Genomic DNA, 18252 nt, shown 5'->3' on the forward strand with positions numbered 1-18252 from the left:
AGCTCTTCAAAACTGTATTTTCTTCACTAAAATGCACTCCAGCCCAGCTTTAACATATAGGATATCTGAATTATTCATACCTGGCATCATTCACACAAAGGAGACTATTTTGAACATAAAACATTTCCATTTTTTACCCTGATATAACAGACCAAAGAGGAATAATTCCAACACATATAGAACATATACACTCTGCTGAAAACATTTTAGTAAATACCACCAAGAGATCTAGTTAATATATTTGCAAGGTATTTGCCCAAGACATTTCTTTCTTTGTCTGGATTCTCTCTCCCGGTGTGCCCAAAATAGGGAGAATGTATTATAGGCCAACTGTTATTCTTTCCTTTACAGCATGATTAAAGAAAGTGGGTTATTAGTACTGAGAATATCTGATAATTGATTCAAATGATAGAAAGATAATGGAGATCAAATCAGGAATTATGAAAGTGAGTAAAACAAGACTTGAGGATACATGAATGGGTGAGATCGGGACACAGATCTGAGGTCTTAGCCTTAAGTTGGAGAAGGTTTATTTTCCTTTAGAGATGTTCCAAACTAAGAGAGGGAGTTTAATATAGAGGGATGATTTGGCATGGAAAGATATGTAAAAGTTATATTCATATTGCCTAAACCTAATTTGAAGAGTTACAAAGGAAATTGAGTATATGCTACCAATGAAGAAGGAGGAATGAATACAGAACTTGAAGAATAAAGATTTGGATGAGTCATAGTAACGGACAAGAGGCTAAAGAATTTAGCAGCTATAGTTATTGTATTATAGTAACAAAGCAATGAATAAAAATCACCTAATGTAATTGAAAACCATTAATGTGTGCGAGGTGATTGGCAAGGCAATTTCCAAACACTACTTCAGAATAAAACATAATTTTATCATTCACAATTGTTAGGTTCTAAAGTCAGCCAATAAGATGACTATTCCATATACTCAAATATATTCTTTGAGAATTTCCGAGGAAGGAAAGATGGGCTGCTTTTCCTTAAGTCTAATACAGACAGGTTTTCCTTCAGCCCTGAAACAGTTTGCGATTTGTGTTTGAAATCATCCGCATGCATTTTGGAACTGTGTTGATGTGTATATATGTACACATACATATATACATCATATATATATTTAATCGCTTAGTCAAAGATAAATAAATAAATAAATAAATAAATAAATAAATAAATATTAAAGATTTATATCCTTCATGTCATGCTTACTTCAGAGAAGAGACTTATTTGATTATTTGGTAGCATGACTGATGGGATCGCCTATACCATTAACATTATTCTCCTTTTCTCAAGCAAAATTATTTCATTCTGAATAAGCTAAATATATAAGCATTGAGACTCCAAGAGTCTCACAAAGACTCCCAAACTGAAGATAATATTCTGATTCTACAGATGAGGAAACTGAGGCTCAGATAAGTAATTTAAAGAAGGCCAAATAATTAACAACTAGCAGAGGTTGGATTTGAGCCCAAGTCTCCCTGAATCTAAAGCATATTGTAAGATATCAGCACAGATATGTGCTGATATCTGTGCTGCTGTGTTTTCTGTTTGTGTGCTTTTTTGTTTTTAATATCCCTGGCTACTATTCTGCAGCTTTGAAGGAAAAGAAGAGAAAACGGACAGGGATGACTGTAACTAGTGACTGATAAGGAGAACATAGAGACTTAAAATGATATTGGTTCTTGGTTTTCAGATTGTTCAATAAATTGATGAAATAGCTTATCTTAGAATGCTAAGATTGGGAAAGAAAATAGTAGGCAAAATTGGACACATACTGGAACAACTGGAAAGGGCCAGATACTAACGTCCCATGCAGATAAATACACACAAATTGAGCCCCTGTTGTCTTTCAACAGGGAATTAACAATGAATAAGGTGTGGTGGTTGAACTATAGACTCTCATGAAGTGAAGGTCAGTTTTAGTGAGAGAGTTTAGTGAATGAAGTTCAGAGTAGCTATAACAGTACTTGAAAAACTAGGTTCATCTCTGAGGACAATTAGAGTCATAAATTTAGATGTTGTAGAAATGAGTCATCCTTTGGTGTCAAAGGACAAAAACACTCTAAAACAAATTTACATGAATTAGTAAAAGGCTTATGATGAACATCATGGCCTCCTATTATAGAAATTATAACAAGGGCTCATGGGGACTAGAAGTTCTGAAATGTTCATTGATACTCTAATCACATAAATGTCTACATATTTTGACATTTTGCATTTATCTTCTTTTGACAAGGTAGTCTCTATAGTGGATAATATTTAACACATTAAAATTCAATTCTTTGAGATAGATTGATATTTCTGATTGGTAGGATTTTACAAATTGATCCAAATAAAATGCTATGAAACAACTTGTCACCCATATAAAACACTATAAAATATCTTCAAAGTGTTCTTTACTGACAGTTGTGTGGTAAAGGGGTGTATTGCTGAAATACTTAGCCATAGTTGCAAATTAAAGGAAGAATCAAAGGGGATTAGTGTTCTCTCTTTAGAATGTGTGGGATACTAAAATACACTGTGGTTTTAGCATGGTTTTCAAAAAGACTCTAAGCTTCTAATTGAGAAAGAGATAAGAAAAGAATCCTAAATGCATATATTTAATATTATGAAGCTGTTGGATTGCTTTATTTTAGGCAGGCTATCCAAAATGTTAGAGCATATAGGTATGGGCTAGAGTGAATGTGTATTTTTCAGTGCATCACCTACATCAAAGGCATTCTAAGAAAACAGGAAATATATTTCTAGTTATAGTTGAGTGTATTTTTAGGAGAGGTTTTCAAAACTTGAAAGAGGCTTCAAAGAAATGTAAATATCATGCTCTATGCTCTCTCATTCCCCCTAAGGTCAGTTTCTTGGCAGTGTTCTTTTCAATCAAGACAGTTGTCTTTGCCAGTACCAATCCACTGGGACACAATTGTGTGTTGGGCAGCTGTCTTTTCAATGAGAAATGTGTCTTTTCTGCAATATTTTTTGCATATTTTCAGGTCTGAGAAACCAGTTATCTAGTTGCCACTCCATATGCTATTCCATATGCTAATTTGACAGGAAGCTGCATTGCAGGCAAGTTTGTTTCTCCAGGATATCACTCCATGAGTACTATCAGGACAGTTGGAGCCACATTAACAAGGGGATCAGTTCCATACCCATGATATGAGGCCCACTAGCTATTCATACATCCTCATAAGGGGTGAGATGAATTGGGGATGGCCAATCAGAGTCTAATCTCAAGTGTGATCCCTGAAAGCAGTAATATGCTCTAGTGATAGATGCAATATTCACTTTCACCAAAATTCTTTGTTTAAATTTCTAATTTCAAAAGGCTCCCCTGATAAGGGTGGATGAGCCATTTATAGCTTTTAAATTTGATAATGATTTCATTCAAACTCTGCTTGTTAGGTAAAATTGCGATGTCAGTGTGGAATTGTTCTTTTTACAAAAGAACAGAAAATAATATTTTTAATGAAAAATAAATGGAAATGCATTTCAAAAATATTTTGAGAAATTGTACTGTTTTATCTTTACCAAATTACTGTGGTGGTGCAGCCACCTTGGCACAATAATGGATGATATCAAAGGAGATTAAAGAAGCAAAAAGGGGAGAAAATCAAATGCATATACTCCCTCTTTTAGTGCCCAAAAGAGTCATTAAAACAACTGAAAGCAGAATGGAGTTTTGAGAACAGGGACTGCCAGATTGCTCATAGCCCAGACTCTAAAAGTAATTGGCTCCAAGGAAAACAAAACAACTTTCATTATTTTACTCCCTGGTGAGAGCTTGAGACAAATTGACCTATAATGTTAGAAACCAAAACAATAATCTGTAGCTTTTCCCTTTGACTGTGGGAATCTGGGAGTATGGGCTACATCTGATTTCATGGGATACTAATAGAATGGTAAAGGTTGTGGCCATTTCATCTACATTACATCTTACTTATCTTAAGAGATTTCTGTTGTAACGTCTGTTCTTGAGCACCTGCCCTCAGATACACCTCTACTCACTCACTGTGCCAAACAGCCATTTTTTTTACAGGCATTGACAGTCATGTGTATGGTACACATAATAGCAGTAGTGATGTTTAATTAAAGCAGGATGATGAGGATAATGATAATAATGTGTGTGGTTTCCTTAAGTTGGAATAGGAGGGAAAGTTGGCTAACAAGGGGAACACTGGTTTTGTTGTACGAGCACATGTTTGTACTTCAGGGACTATTCAGTCTCATAGATTCTGAAATTCAATTTTTCTGAGCTCTATCAGGGCTTATAGGCTCTGTGGATTCAATGCTGACTAAACTCTCAAGGGACTAGTGATAAACGGCAGTGTCAATTTATTTACAGTGGAATATCTGTCTGGGCTTCAGTGGCTTCTCCAGTTTGTCCAGTGGGAATATTAGCAATCCTCACTGGGAAAATGTTTACCAGAATTAAACAAGACTGCTCAATAATTTGGCCACCTAAGAGGGAGGAATTGCAGTCTCAGAGTACTTTTAACCCATTAAAATAAGTCAACGTCAACATCATGAATAACATAGTTGAAACCTTTTAAATAAAATGCTGGGAAACAGAGGTATTTGGATTTGCAAGCTCTTCTATCTTTCTTATTGTCAGCGGTCCTTCTGAATTCCTATTTGATCCATTTGTTCCTGTACATTGGATAATGCCTCATTCTTCCAAAGTCCCCCTTTCCTTAACCCATCCAGTGTCCTGCAGCCCCTGACACTGTCACACTTACTCCCCTCACCCCAGATTCCTCAGGGTCTGTATCTAAGTGTCAGAACAGAAAGAGAGAACTGGCTTAATAAATTGCGAGGTTTACTCTACTAGTAACAGCTTAATCTACCTCAGGTTATATTTGAAGAAATGACTGCATTCAGAGAATGAAATTTAAGGTCCTTCATGTGAAAATCTCAAGTTTAGGAAATGGGAGACTTTGCTCAGCAACACCACCCAGTAACGTAAATATATAATTTCTGGGGGGGGGGGGATTGATCATTCTCTGCTGCTTTGTATGGGACAAACTGTAATTTGAGTATTTTGCTCATTTCTAGTAGTCCCACTCATTCATGCATTTATTCATCCCAGCATTAAACATATAGTGTATTCCAGTGAAAATATCAGCTTTAAGTGATTAAAAAAAATCAATTTTTGCCAAAGATCTCACATGTTATGAGGAAGAAAGGGAAAATGATATTAATAATAACAACAATAACTGATAATCATATCTACTATTTATTCATTGGTACCTATTTTGTGTCATGACCTGTCTCCATTCTTTCCATAATTCATTTAAACCTCATATTACCATATACTATTATCACTATCATATAATATTAAGTGTCATTGTCCCCATTTTACAAATAAATCAGAGAAGTTAAAGAAACTGCCCAGGATCACAAAACCTTAAGTGACAAAACTTGGATGTTAATTCCTACCTCTCTGACTCAAAAGCCTGTAGTCTTATACACAATGCTAGACTTTTAGAGAGAGAGAGAGAAAAAAAAAATATATATATATACACACACACGTTAGTGCTATGTAAAATATATTAGAAAATGTGCTTTGCAAGAAAAGAAGGAGGTGGTAAGAGGTTCTGTTCAGGGAATTTTTCAAACAGAAGGGGTGACAGGAATTGAACCTTAAAGTGCCTTGGGCCAGAAGATGAGACAGATCAAAGAAAAGGGCAGAGAAAATCCAACCCTTTAAGACAACCACACATATAATTCTGAGTTGATGAACTTTAAGGGAAAGTAAAATATAAAAACTGGGAGAATTAGGCAAAAACCAGATTCTAGAAGTCTTGTAAGTTTAAGTAAGAGGCTCAAACTTTGTTAGTAGTGAAGAGCCATTGAAGAATTTTAAAGCAGGAGAGACATATATTATGTCTGAATATATGTTAACACTTACAATAAGATCATCCTCCACTTATCTACTTGGAAGATGCATAAAAACACAAACTATTTTTTTTAATTATGTTTTCCCCATTCTTGATGAAGTAGGTATATGTGTATTAATTTTTATACACATTTTTATACTATAATATATTAAATAAAATTTAATTTAGAATTATTGCTTTATTCCATTTATCATTTCACAACTCTCTATTCAGTACCTGTGGCATTAATATCATCTGATGCACTTGAAGTGCTCCCTGAGTTGGCCAACTTACTTTTCCAGAGCATCTCACTTCACTTCTATGTATGTTGTTTGAGATATACCACATTATTAGTCCATACTTCAAGCTGTCATTGGAAATTATTTTCCAAGCTGCGAGAATCCTTTTTCTTAAAAGAAATTATCTTATAGGATACGATTGGAAATACAGCACAGTGTGTCTCCAGAATTTACACACTTACTTATTGTACTGTTTTTATGAATGACATAAACTGGCATGTGCATAATGGCACAGAACACTTGTAAATTTTAGCTTAAAACCTCAGGAAATATTATTAAATCTACCTTTTATTGAAAGTACTTATTGTGTGTTCCACATTTTAAAGATTCCTCTATACATTTTCTCATAATTAAAGCCAAGTCATCTTAAATTTATGATACATCTACCATAGACTCTGACATATAGAATGGACTCCTTGAATCATTTTGATTGAACACGTGATCATAACAGATATAGTTACTGGTAAGAGCTATTTTTTAAAATATTAATTTAGTTTTAATTGTATATTTTTGTACTCACTTGTCATCGTGTAATATTGCAAGCTAGTAGAAAGCAATATATGAAACTCACACTTAGTTCTGGCAAAACTTAGTTTTCTTAGGTTTTGCCAATTTAGTACTTGTATCATCTAGTGGGTATGAAATGGTATTTCTTCATTGCTTTAATACATTCATCCCTGCTTCTATTAATGCTAGGCATATTTTTCTATGTTTATTGGCAACTTGGATTTGCTTTTCTCTGCATTTATTGCTCATGTTGTATACTTTTTTCAGTTTTTTTTTCTTTTATCATTTATTTGTAATAATATTTCATATATTTTGAGTTTAGATTCTTTGCTAGTTATATGTTTGAAATAACTCTTCCAATGCTGGGACTTCTCTTTTAATTTTGTTCACCATTTCTTGTGGTGAAGAGGCATTTTTCAATTCAATGCAGCCAAATATGTAGAATGTTATGCATGTAGAACCATCAACATTTCCATTAACTGGTCAATTACTAGAATTTTATCATATGGTTATGTAGGGATAAACAACAGAGTGAAAAAAGTATCATCAGATGCATTATTGAACGATGAGGAATTCCATATAAAAGTGATTAAAAGGGGAAGATATATACTTTAATGGGAATTACAGGAGGATTTAAAAGCTTTTAAGAAAACGAGTTATGCAAGTACAAGGTATTGTTAAACAGAAGGATAAAAAATGTAATATATTGTTCAGAGTGCACATATTAGCACGTCTTTTGCGTTTTATATATTGGGTATTGGGTTTGGGGTTGTTTAAATGTCAGATATTTTCTTTGATGTTCTTTGACATTTTCTATAAATCTAGAATTCATTTTTTCCTTTTTTAACAGAACAAGCTTAGACTGTGAAATGTCACTTGCTATTACTTCCTTAAAATACATGACTGAATACATAGACTGCATCACTGTGGTATTATATGTAATACTGCAATGGATACTTCCAAAATATCTTGCATCAAGAGCTAATTAATTTTCCTGGTCCTTCATAAACATGGTGGCCTTTACTAAAATGTATTTTTTATACAGGGAAAAAAATCAAAGAACAAAGAGTCTGCACTGCCAGCAGGTAAAAGGGAATCTGCCAAAGATAGGAGTGTAGTTACCATTGTTATGTCAAATGAGGATGGTTTTGCTCATCTACCCCCACTCCAGTGGCGGTCTTTTACCTATATTACAAAATTCATAAGGCTTTTACATGACTTATGTCTGATTTTCAAAGCATGGTACAATTGCCAGAATGATAATCATTACCCCATTTTAGAGATGTGAAAACTGAGGCTCAAAAGTTACATGACTTGCTTATAGTTAAGGCCTAGTTAGCTTTCAGTTGAGCATATTCAGAATTAGTACTTAGGTCTTTGGAATTTTGATCTAGGTTTGTTTTTTTTGTTTTGTTTTTTCCTTCCCTTTACCTAACTAGATCCTTAATCTGTATGTTGGGTCCCTGATGCTCTCAACTAGGCTCATCCATATATTTAACACACTAGCCTAGTATAGATGCTAACACTGATTGTCAGAGAAATGCATGGTGATTTTAAAACATGTGCAAATTATTTGACACTATTCCCATCAAAATATAAAATCCAATTACTGTCTACTTGCATATGGGTCAGTCTAGTTAATCACTTCTGACTAATGAAATGTGGCAGCAGTGATGCTGCATGATTTCCAGGCTAGATCATAAAGGCAATACAGCTTCCTCTTGGCTCTCTCGGGGCGCTTGCTCTTGGAACCTGCTCACTATGCTGTGAAGAAGCCAAGCAGTTACGTGAAATGGCCATGTGTGGGAGTTCTGGGCCAGCCGCAGCAGAGGTCCAAAGCAACAGCCAGCATCAAATGCCAGGCAGGTGTGTAAGGGAATTTTCAAACGATTGCAGTCTCTGAAGCTTCAAGTCACTCTAGCTGGTGCTAGGACACAGACAGGATTTTCTTCCCTAACCCAGTCCTGGTCACTTCATGGACTAACAGTTGTCATTGTTTTAAGCCATTAAGCTTTGGGGAGGTTTGGATACAGTGAATATAACAAACAGATAGATTCACTTGTACATATTTATTTAACATTCCCTATGTGCTGACACTGTGCTTGGTACTAGGGATAAAAGGGGGGAGCTAAGAAGGAAGGGAAACAACCTTTGCACACTCTCTACTATAATCTAGGTGCTCTGATTTGTGAAACCTGAGATAAAGCATCCCAAATAACTCTAAAAACAACTCATAAAGAAGAGCAACTAGAGAGAAACAAAGAGGTTTGCTTTTGATCACACTATTGGTAAAAATAGTAGAACTAAGATATTAACCTAATTTTTAGGACTCAAAGTTCATACTTGTCCTTTCTGTCAAAGAGAAATTAGGATATGTTTGCTAAATCTGAGAATCCTAGATTTGGGATAAGTTTATAATTAATTATTAAGTAATGCAATACATGCTGTTAATAGAGGTATGAGTGAGCACAGTGCTTCAGGAACATAGATGGTAGAATGATTCTATGTTCTCACCTCTCTTCCAGAATGAATGGAGTTTCCTTCACATTTTTGCATGAGTTAATACAGGAGTTAATAGCTATTTGAATCTTAAAAGAGGTGTGGGATGAGAAGGATTCAAAGAGAACTCAGATCAGAGGGGCAAATATAGAAGCCATAGAGATGGAAAGGGCCTTGGGAAAAAGAGAGAAAATCCAGCATTTGGGCTGGTGTGAACACAGGGGACAGGGAAGGACTAGTGAGAGGCAAAACTGCTTGATAGAAAGGAGCCAAGGACAGACTTGGGAAAGATCTTATTTCCCAAGCCAAACAGTTTGCCTCTTATTCTAAAATCAACTGGGAGTTGGGAATGTTTAAAACAAGGGATTGATTAACTAGATAAAAAGATAGCTTGGTTGCTCTGTGGAAGTATCATTTCAACTGTTAAAGTCAGTTAGGAAGTTAGTGTAGTAATCCTTGTGAGAAATGAGGAGACACCTAAATAAAGGAGAAGGAGTTGGAATGAAGAGGAGAGAAGTGATTCTAAAGATATTAAAATAAAGACTTTTAATACTTTTAGGGTGTGATTTGAATGGTTAATTATTGACCCTGGCTTGGGTGGATGGTGAATCCTTCATTCCAAGCAGAGGGTAGAAGGTGTATATGTATAAGAGGGAGATTTAGTTCACGTTTCAAAATGTGGAATGAGAGAAATTTTAAAAAGTACTCAAAATTAAAAGTGTAAGTCTATAGCTCAGCAAAAAGGTCAGCTCTGAAAGATGGATATATGGGAGCAAGTGGGGAAACTAGACAGGAAGAATGGAAATGAATGAAATTACCCAATGAATACAAAGGGGAGAGAGCAGAGAATATGAATGTGAAGCATGGGAGAGGGAATTACTAGTTAGGGAGCTGATAACAGAAATAAGCCACGGAAAGAAGAAGAGAAACAGAGGGGATGAGGAGAAATGAGAATATGCTTTTTTGGGATCCAAGAAAAAAATGAAGGAGTTAAAATAAATATATGGTGCAGAGAATTTAGGTACCATGCATGCATGCATGCAAAACAAATGGCCATTGCTTTTAACAGGTAAGATATGAATATGAAAGTTAAGTTGTAGAAGTAAAAGGGGGATTACAACAGGCTGAACAAAGGTGGATTTGAAAAGCTCAAAAGTAAAGAAAAATTTCAAGAACAGGAAACTACTTTTGTTAAGTTCATGCAGGTTATCATCTACAAAATGTAGCTTGTTTCCTGTCTCTAACATTTTTGATACTACCATTTGAGCTTGAGAGAGGTAAGTAGAAAACATGAGCAGATAGTATCAAAAAGTCTGATGCAATTAAGTTTAAGAGAGAATGGGAAAGAAATCCTGACACCATGTACAGACACATCTTATGGAGTTTGCTGAAAGAAGAGAAACCAAAACAAACAAACAAAAAAAAAACACAAAATGGGTAATAGCTCATGATATGAGATCAAGAATATTTTTTTGAGATGAAAATGTATTTATACAAACATGGCTGATATCACGTTATTTTTATATATACTTATGTATGTGTAACCACCTATATAAACATAAAATACAGAGGGTGCCAAAAATACGTATACACATTTTAAGAAAGGAAAAAACTGTATTAAATTTGTAATACTCAATATATACCGGTAACAAAAGATAAATACAAGTCATGTGTATACATTTTTTTGGCACTCCCAGTATACACATATTGATACACATTTATGAAGTATATATAAATGCATATATGTATAAACATAGATTATGTACATATTGCCATAGACTGAATGTTTGTGTCTCCCTCCAATTTCATATGTTGAAACCCATTCTCCAGTGTCATGGTACTTGGAGATGGGGCCTTTGGGCATAAGGGCAGAACACTCCTGAATGAGATTAGTCCCCATATAAAAGAGACCCCAAAGAGCTCTCTGGACCTTCCCACCATGTAAAGACACAGCGGGACTTCTTTAAACAAGGAATCTGGATCTCACTAGACACTTAATCTGCCAGTGCCTAATCATGAACCTCCCAGTCTCCAGAACTGTGAGAAATAATTTCTGCCATTTAAGCCACTCAATCTACGGTATTTGTGTTATAGCAGCCTTCATGGATTAAAACACATATACACAGGGGATGCCAAAAGAATGTACACAAGTGGACACTTTGGTCAATGTTTCTCAAGCAGTACTTTGCCGTAATCAGAAATGTCTGGATGCTGATGGTAACCACTTTGAGCACCTCTTATAACTGCAAAAGTCAAACATGACTGTATTCATCTTTTGTTATTGGTATATATTGAGTATAACAATTTTAATACAGTTTTTTCCTTTCTTAAAATGTGCATATTTTGGTACCTTCTGTATATATATATTAAGATTAGAGATATTGGATGGAAATGACACAATATAGTGAATGATTAATGTGAGAGAGAGGATAAAACTGCTAGAATGATAGTCTTGAATAGCTGACAGGGGATAGGATATCCTGCATAAATGGAAGGGTTGGCTTTACCTAGGAGTAAAGACATTTCTTCCAGGTTATCGAGAGAGAAAGAACAACAGATGTGTATGGAATAGGGAGCCTGGCAGACGTGGTGGTGGAAATCCATGGGAGTTGTTTTCTGATTTTTCTTTTTTCTCAGTGAAATTGAAATCATTTTAGCAGTTGAAATGAGAAGGGGGAAAGCTCATATTAAAGACATGAAGAGAGAGAAGGAATAAAATAGTGAGCTAGAACATTTTGCTTCGAAAATGTGAGTAAATGGGACTGTAGGTGAATTGCTAGGCCTTATACCTCAGCAAAGGGTACATTTCTATTAGAACAAAAAATAGAAACATCAGAGAAAATGTTTCAGATGAAGGGGATTCTTTAATAATTGACTATACTTTTCAAAAAGTACTTTGGACTGATTTTAAAAGTTTGAATAGAAGATGAACAGATCCTTAAGGAATGAGAGTCCTGGTGATAAGGAATGAACTGAAAATGTGAGGATTTTCATGATGCATTACAGACTGTATATGTGTGTCCCTCAAAATTTGTATGTTGAAGCCCCAGTCTCCAATGTGACTATATTTGGAGATAAGGCCATTTTGGAGGTAATTAAAGTTAAATGAGGCCATAAGGCTGGAGCCTTGATCCATTAGAATTTATTTCCTTATAAAAAGAGATACTAGAGAACTAATGCTCTCCCTCCTACCCACCTCTTCTCGCAATCCTCTAAATGAGGACACAACAAGAAGGCAGCCATCTGCAAGCCAGGAAGGGAGTCCTCACCAAGAACTGAATTAGCTTACATCTTAATCTTGGACTTCCCAGCCTCCTGAACTGTGAGAAATACATTCCTATTGTTTAAACCACACAGACTATGTTATTTTGTTATGACAGACCAAGCTGACTGATGAATGATGTCTGACGTAAAGAGGGATGAAGACTGAAATGAGTTTCAGATAGACCATCTTCACACAGAATGTTTTGTGAGGTTATGAGTATCATGGGTCAGAGAGAGGCAGAATTTTTTTAGGAGCAACTAGAGCCCTGTTTTCCCATCTTCAGTTCTGCTAATGCTGATGTAAAGGCAGGGGAGAAAAGCAGGTGTTGTTGGTCCTTCACTCATTTGTCTTTTGCACTCACTGTTCCTGTGTGTGCTAACACAACAGGTTCCTATTACAAACGTGTGACTCTGTGCCTGCTAGATTTATCTGACCTCTGGAAAGTATTTGGCCCTGTGGGCATATATATATGAAAACCTCTCATAGTAATCAAGGGAGATTACTGTAGTGCTAATGTCCTCTAAAATTATTGTAGTTCTAATGTCCTCTAAAATTACACTAATTATTGTGCTTACCTTAAGAAATACGTAACTGTACTTTCAATATTGAGAAAAAAATATTTCAAACATTGTCTACAAAGCAGAATAATTATTAGTTCTAGCAGACCTGCAAGCAGAATCTTCACATCACCAATGCAAGGATAGGAAAGACAGGGGCATTTTTTCTCTCTCCTTCTTGATTCTTCCCTCCTTCCTTCCCTTCCTCCCTCTCTCCCACTTTTTCCTTTCTATGTTTCTCCATTCAGGACTAATACAGATGTAAGCACTTCTAAGTGAATATAGGAAAGCCAATATGTATTACCAATAAGTGACATTTTGTAATTAATAAATTAATGCCAATGTAGTAAGAGAAATCAGCTTTATACTTATGTACATTTTAGTTTCTTAATTTTATTTATTTATTTATTTTAATTAAATTTATTGGGGTGACATTGGTTAGAAAAACTACATAGGTTTCAAGTGTACCATTCTATATTAGCATCTATATAGTGCATTGCGTGTTCCCACCCAAAGACAAATCTCGTTCCATTACCATACATTTGATCCCCATTACCCTTTTCTACCATCCTCCCTCCACCCTTACCCTCTGGTAACCACTAATCTGATGTCTGGTCTATGAATTTTTGTTTCTTTCTTTGTTTGTTTTTTTCATTTGTTGCTTTCATCTTTATATCCCACATATGAGTGAAATCATATGGTTCTCAACTTTTTTTCTGTCTGATATATTTTGCTTCGATAAGTGGCTAACATCCAAAATATATAAAGAACTCATACAACTCAACGACAAAATGTCAAACAATCCAATTAAAAAATGGGCAGAGGACCTGAACAGTCTCCCAAGAAGACATACAAATGGCCAACAGATATTTGAAAAGGTGTTCAACTTCACTAGTTATTAGGAAAATGCAGATCAAAACCACAATAAGATACCCCCTTACACCCGTTAGAATAGCAATTATCAACAAGGCAATAACAACGATTGGAGAGGTTGTGGAGAAAACAGAACCCTCATGCACTACTGGTGGGAATGTAAATTGGTCCAGCCACTTATGGAAAACAGTATGGAGGTTCCTCAAAAAATTAACAATAGAATTGAAATATGATCCAGAAATACCTATTCTGGGTAGCTACCCAAAAAATCTGGAAACATTTATTTGTAAAGATATATGTACCCCTATGTTCATTCACCATGGCTAAGATGTGGAAACCAAAGTGTCCTTCAACAGATGGTTGAATGGAGAAGATGTGGTACATATACACACATAGTTCTCAGCAGTAAGAAAAGAGGAAATACTGCCATTTGTGACAACATGGATGGATCTTGAGATTATCATGGTTTCTTAATTTTAATCAGGCATTCTTTGAAGAGGTTAAAAACTTGCTTTTTGAAAAATGAATGCTTTTTCAATTTTATCCCTGTATATACCTCACTTTTCATGTATATCGTAAACATTTTCTTCCTTCCTTCCTTCTTTCCTTCCTTCCTCCCTTCCTTCTTTCCTTCCTTTCTTCCTTCCTTCCTTCCTTCCTTCCTTCCTTCCTTCCTTCCTTCCTTCCTTCCTTCCTTCCTTCCTTCCTCTTTCCTGTTTTAACCATTTTAACCATTCTTAAGTACACAATTCCTGTCATTAAGTACATTCACAATGCGGTACAACTATTACCACTATAAATCTCCAGAAGTTTCTCATCATCTCAAACAGAAACTCTGCATTCTCTAAATAATAACTTGATTTTTTTCTATCAAACTGTCAAAAATGCTAATACAAATATAGGAAGTTTTGAAAGTTGTTTACATGAAAAGAAAATCAGAGAATAAATATTTAATTACATAGAATTTTTTTTTTCATTTGGCAAGGTTTAGAATTGAAACAGATGTAGTCTGGCAATATAGTAAAGCTTTATCCTGATTTTGCTTTTCTTATGTCGATTATTTATTAAGTACTTTTCTTAATAGCAGAAAGTTTGTTCTACTACTTAGCTATAGATTTAACATTCTTGGTACCAACTACCATTGCAATTGTAACACTGAAATCCTAGGCAGCCTTAATCAACATGGTTCTTTTGCCTGACAAGTAGATATTTATTTTAACTGACCTTTCAACAATAGCCTTTACAAGACAGATTGTAGCAAGTTGATATTCTCACTCAAGAAGACACAAATGCAGAATCACAAAGATGTTTAAATTATATTTTAACTGTAAGGATATCTTTCTCCAGTCAAGATACGATTTAGAACGATATGTACTCTGCCCAGCACGGCTGAGTGGCGCATATGACGATGCTTGAATCACATCCATTATTGTACAAGGGCATTTCGTTAAAAAAAAAAAAAAAAAAAATCTACAAAGAGCTATTTTCCAAGAGTAAGTTAACTATGTATTTACCTGAGGCCATACATGTGATAAGGAATTTCAAAAACAAATCTTCTTTTCATAAAGAATTTATTTTTCCTGAGTCTTATCTGGAATGAATATATAAATTATATGAATATATATATATATATATGTATATACATTTTACATATATATTATATATATACACATATATACATATATGTGTATATATATTATATATATATATATATATATATATATATATATATATATATATATATATGAAAAAACTACGGTAGCTACCCTGAACTTCATTTACTGAGGGTGTTTTTATGTTAGTACACTAAGTGATTGACTATTTCAAGGGAGCTGATGACAAATGAGACCACTTTACCACTAAAAGTTATTAATTTGCATGAGGATATCTAATATCCTCTCTTCATTTCATTATTCTTTTCTGGGTGAAAATACAAAATTCTCATTTCTAGCTATTAAAAAATTTTTAAAAATTATACTCAAGGTAAATGATTAAGGACAATTACATGGAAAATATCTTCATATAAGCCTGAATAAATTTAATTATTCATTGATGAGAAGATAATATACATGTATGTTATATTTACAGGTATTTATATATAGATGCTGTGTATATAATTAGTGATGCATGTTTATGTAAATAAATAATATATTATTTACTATCTAGAAGGGAAGTTTTTGTGATTCTGTGAATTTCATATTTGTAATTCTAGGATAAATGATTCCTATAAGTTGTATTTTCAAATTTCTAAATTTAGTTTTCTTTTAGAACCAGTGTTATAATGAATGTTTCCATGAGTGTTTGGAAATAAGAGCCATATAACCTGTTGGTAGTGTAGTACTTTATAATATATACTAAATATATTTTATGGCTGTTATATAATTTATAATGTAACCTTATCTACTTCAATAGAATTAGACACTTTGAATATGAATGACATTAATTAAAAATAAAACACAGCTGACTTTAATTCTCAGTTTTGCATTTTGAAGACCTCAAAACAGCTCTTTACTTTTGTAGTTTGACACGTTAACATCTACAGCGATTCAATAAGAAACCCATGAATTATGGAGCATTTTCAATGGTGACTTACAATTAGCAATAATTCATGAAATTTATATTCTTTACAATCAGTTTCCCTCCTGCAAAATGGGGATTGGTTGACATCTGCTTAATCTTTTGTAAACATTTACAAGTGTACATTATTGATATGGATTTTGATGCTGTTTAAGAAGAAAAAAAGTAGTCCTCAAATAGAAGGGAACATTCAATGACAATGTTTACTTCAATGACAAGTAAAGGAGAAATATGTAAAAAATAAACAGGGGAAATAGGTCATCCTGTCTTTATAGTACAACAAGCCTTTTGGAAGCAAATGAACTATTAGAGAGAGAAGAAAATACACGACATTTAGCAATTTTCCAAATTATGCAATCTGTAATGTCATATAAGTCTCTAATATTCACCCCTTCAGTGAATTTAATGGCATGTTTTGAATTAATATTTGAGGAAATTTGTGTACCTTTTGACCGACATCAAATTTAGTTGGTATAACGCAAATATTTTTTAAAGAGGAGGAATTTTATTTCCTGTTTTTTGAGGCACCCAATCACACTGATCATCACCCAACCTCTATTGATCATTTCCTCCTGGTGCCAATGTCCAGTAATACATTTATTTGTTATTACATGTACCAGCCTATAAAGACAATTCCATTTTCACATGCCTGTGTTTTTACTAAAAATACTTTAAGGGCACAGACTGTGTTTGCTCATCGTTTTATCCAATGCTTATTTTCTTCAGTTTCCATTAACCGCAAAGACTTCCTTGTTCCTTTTTCAACTGGTAAAAAAATTTAAAAAGGCAGATCATGTTTTTCTTCTGCTCAAACTCCTTTCAATGGCTTCTCCACTCCTTAAGACTAAAAGCCACAGTACTTAGCATGACTTAAAAAAAAAAAAAAAAAAAAAAAAAAACCTTTTAAATTTGGCTCTGGTGTTCCTGTGCTCTTATGGGATAGTATATATCCCCCTCACTCTCTTTGTTCTAGCAACACTGGTCTTCTGTTTCTTGAAAAAGACAAGCACACTTCCCCCTCCAGGCGTTTGCATGGACTGATCTTCTTCCCAGAATGCTCTTTTCCAGCCTACTCATAGGGTTAATCCCTTACTACAAAACTTTGCTCAGATGTCACATTTTCAGGGAGACTTCTCTTGACAACTTGATGGAATTGCAATTCTACTTCCCCTGACCCCTTGGTGTCCCTCCACTCCCCTTACTGGTAATTCCATTCCCCCATAATTCTGTCCATCTTTCAACAATTGTATAATTGACTTATGCTTGTTTTTTACTGTCTATCTCCCCTACTAGAATCCAGGCTCTATCAGTGCAGGGCTTTTTTTCTTCTTCTTTTTGGTCTATTTGTTTACTGACATATCACCAGCCCTGGGTACATGTTGGCTCACTCTCTGACCAAAAGAATAAATGAATAGAAGATGCCAAATAATGGTATTAAATGAATGAATTAATGAATTAAAAGTGCTAGAAGTCAAGAACTCTAAAAAATACTTCTATACTTTTGTTAACACATCAATAATAGTAGTATGAAAACTCTAATCTTACATAATAATAATAATCTTAATACTTGTTTATTTTGCATAATATATCTTTACCCTAATTTGTAAAATGAATTTCTACATGCTAAAAATATTCTGTCATATGTGTTGTTTCTTCTCAAGGACAACTCAACAGCTCATAGGAAAACTCAGGCCCCCAATGTAATGCTGTTTTTGCCACATCAGAAAATTGTAGGGAAATAAATAACTCCTGTTTCATCATTATGATAGCTAATGGCTTCAGGGATGACC

This window comes from Rhinolophus hipposideros (assembly GCF_964194185.1).
Source record: "Rhinolophus hipposideros genome assembly, chromosome: 1".
In the NCBI taxonomy this organism is placed as follows: Eukaryota; Metazoa; Chordata; class Mammalia; order Chiroptera; family Rhinolophidae; genus Rhinolophus; species Rhinolophus hipposideros.